At 33.2% G+C, this 3,839-nt stretch overlaps 1 long non-coding RNA gene across 1 annotated transcript; it reads left to right on the plus strand.

The window, feature by feature from the left end:
* The first annotated feature begins 2,695 nt into the window (after positions 1-2,695).
* Positions 2,696-3,462, plus strand: LOC122143054. Its single transcript, XR_006158940.1, has 2 exons — positions 2,696-2,884; positions 3,267-3,462. It is a non-coding gene; the product is annotated as an uncharacterized LOC122143054 (long non-coding RNA).
* The last annotated feature ends 377 nt before the right edge of the window (positions 3,463-3,839 follow it).

A 3,839-nucleotide genomic window follows, 5' to 3' on the forward strand; every position in this document is an offset into this window, starting at 1 on the left:
ATATATATATATATATATATATATATATTCCATGTTTTATTTTATTTTTTTGTATAAAAACGGACACACTTGATGACATGAACAAGGCATTACATTAATGATAAATAATCTACTGTGATAAAATAAAATATCACAAAAAAGACCTCATGTCAAATTATATAATTGAATTTGATCAATTTTACTAAAAGAGTAATGCCAGCAATTTAACAATTTGGCCAAATGGGCGACTGAAAAGCCTTTATGAATTACCTAGTGAAAAATAAATATACAAAAATGTATATTTTATTTCATTTTAAGAATGCTACAAATTTACATATAATGTACACAGTAATAAACTTGTATACTTAGTCTGCTAAATTGGAACAAATTTTGCAGTTAATGCACTTTAATTGTGTGGAAGTAGTGCTGAAGTCCAACTAAGGATATACTGAAGTATATTAAATTGTGTTAAAAGTGAGACTATTGCAAGTATAGGTACACTTTAAATATATTGCATGTAAAGACAATATTATTCAAAGATTATACAGTCCTCATCTATAGTGACATTAAAACACATTTTAGCCTTAATGTTGAGAAATGTGCACTGTGCACAAGTAGTACTCCTAATAAAGTTTAAATGATATATATATATATATATATATATATATATATGTGTGTGTGTGTGTGTGTGTGTGTATAGAGTGATATGTCAGTAAAGAGACAGTAAATAAAGAGAATTAAATGTTAACAAATTTTAACTAGTATGAAATGAATGTGTTTTAAAAACAGTATATTGCTATTTTACTATAGGGTTTGTAATAAATAATAATAATCATAATAATAATAATATTAATTGCAAAACGAATTATCATTAACAATAACAATACTAATCCATTCTCTCTCTTGTGTCTAAGCAGTAACTGAGAGCCTCTGTGATGACACGCAGCATTAGAGTAAGTTACTGGTTACTCCCTGCTAGCTACACTTCACTGACGCTGAATTACTTTCAGTTGGACTCATGTGCTATCATCACAGGCTTCACCCACAATACATGTTTCACTGGTAAAGTGCTGTCACACCCTTTTGGCACCAGCTGGCTTAGTATTTTCTGTGTTAAGTATTTTGGTTTCTAATGAATAACTCCCAAATATTAATAATTGACTTGTTTCCTTTAGAAGCAGGAAGAGCTCATCAAGAGCTTTCATTTGATTGATATGTCACTTACTCCTTTCTGGTTCTCACCCCTCAATATATTCATATGCAGCATTGTTTTTTTATTAATTAATTTATTTTTTTTAGTAGTATTTTTATCATTATTATTGCTGCTGCTGCTTTAATAGTTGTTTGTGATTAAATAAATTACAGCTACATTGGTTACATAATCCCATGCTTTAACAGTGCAGCTGTGTTTTACCACTCATCATGTTGATGGGTTTCAGATGCATTTAAATCAGATGGCATATTTTATCCTGTCTGCATGTATAGTGGCACATTAGTAAAACCCCTTAGACCCGTTTGAGGTTATATGTGCAGTTTTTCAAAGCCTTTATTATAATTAACTCAATGCACCAAAATATAGAGATAGCATTAATGAAAACCCAGTCCAGAGTATTCAGAAGCTCAGACTGGACAGAAGGTTCATCTTCCAACAGGACAGTGACCCTAAACACACAGCAAGAGTGGCTTATAGACAACTCTGTGAATGTCCTTGAGTGGCCCAGACACAGCCTGGGATTGAACCCAATCAAATATTTCTGGAGAAACCTGAAAATGTGCATCTGCCCTCATCCATCCTGACAGAGCTTGAGAGGTGAAGAGATGAAGAGAAGAATGACAGATAATTGCCAAATGATAATGAGAGAAGCTTGTCGCATCAAACAAAAAGATTGAGGCTGTTAAGATGCTTCAGCTAAATATTTAGTTAAGGGTATGATTACTTTTGCAATCTACTTATTTCAGTTTTTTATTTTATTTTAATAAATTTACGAAGTTGTGACAGTTCTGGTTTTGCTGTGTCATTATGGTGTATGGAGTGCAGATTGATGTTGAAAAAAGTAATTTAAAGCAGGTTAACAAAAGCCAGCAACGTAACAAAACATGAAAAAATTAAGGTGTTTGAATACTTTTGCAAGGCACTGTATATGTGTAATGTCTCATCTGTTTCATCCACAGGTTATTATTATTATTATTATTATTATTATTATTACATTTTTTTCCAATTGCTAACACACTAAAATGACATGCATAGCACAAATATTTAAACTGACACACAGAGAGCAAAACTTCTTCTCAAGTCTCCAAAAGTCTAAACACATTTTCTGCTTTACACACATTTTGCATTTCAAAATGGCACTTTTTAAATGCACTGAACACAGTTCTCTGCATAAGACACAACAATCTGACAAAGTCAAAGCGAAACCAAATCAGAATGAAACAACTTTATAAGGTGCCATTTGAGAGAAACTCTCAAAGAAACAGAGTTCAGATGAGTATATGTGGATGTAAGTACTATATTGACTGCAGTACACTACATGCAACACTGTTTCCCAGTGTACTGGATAACACCATATTGACTGATTTTTGTTCTTTGTTTTCAGAGAGTACTGGAAATGGATGCTCATGCAATCCCACATGAGTTCATCTTTATAGATGAGGCTGGGTTCAGCCTAGCAAAGACCAGTAAGAAGGGGAGAAACCGTCATTGGCCACAGAGCCATTATAGATGTTCCTGGCCAACGTGGTGGGAACATCACAATGTGCGCTGCCATCTCCAGTATGCATGGTGTCCTCCACCATCATGCCAACCTTGGACCAACACAGCCCATATTCTCACATTTCTGGACAAACTTCACAACATTCTCATACCACCAGAGCGTATGAATGATGCAGACCATCAAAGAAACCGGTACGTTGGACACTGTAAAAAATAAAAAGTCGAGTTAACTTAAAAAATTAAGGTAATTTGCTGCAAAGCAATTTTGAGTTTACTCAACTTCCATGATTAAAGTTTTGCCAAATCATTGTGGAAAGTTGATTGAAACTGCTAGTTTAAGTTAGGTATACCTTCCTTCAGTAAGTAACCATCTAACTAGTCATCCTGAGTTTGTTTAAAGTTAAAAAGGGGGTTGAGTGAACTTTAAGAAATGAGTAGGGAGAACTACAGACCGGAAGTTCACTAAACTCAAAAAAGCTTTGCAGCAAATTACCTTAATGTTTTAAGTTGGTTCAACTTAATTTTCTTCTTTTAATTTACAGTTTTAAATCTTGCATTCAAACTTCTTCCACAGATTCCTGTATGGCCTTCACTTTAAAAATCAAACACAGAGATTTCAAACCATACTGTAAACACAAAAAAAGACAATTTTACAGAAAAAATATTTATTTGACAATTCTGCCAAGCGACACATTTTCTGTCAGCATGAAATGCAAAACTTGGACTTGGATATAGTTCTAATCCAGTCATCAAAATAAAATAAAATAAAAGGCAAAAAGAGGGGCAATCTTGAAATGCCTTTAAAGTGCTGGAGTAAAACATAACAAATGCTCTTAAAGTGCTAAACAAAATTGTTCTCAAACAAGATCCAGAATAACAATCTTAAAATGCAGCAGCAATAAACGACTTCAGAGTTTTAACATGTGCTAGAGGTATCAAGTATTACAACTGTTAAAACACAACTTAGTCATAAAAACCTTACATTAAAACTCAAAAACTGTCTTTGGCAATGTTACACTGTTATACAGCTACTGAACTGAACAGAAAACAATCAGTACTTGCACTTTTGATTAGCCATATGAACTGCAGCTACTTAAAATTTAACATTTGTTTTTTGGAAGGACTGGACTCTTGCAGAGCACTGGGG

Source organism: Cyprinus carpio, unplaced genomic scaffold (genome assembly GCF_018340385.1).
Source record: "Cyprinus carpio isolate SPL01 unplaced genomic scaffold, ASM1834038v1 S000000691, whole genome shotgun sequence".
NCBI classification, from domain to species: Eukaryota; Metazoa; Chordata; class Actinopteri; order Cypriniformes; family Cyprinidae; genus Cyprinus; species Cyprinus carpio.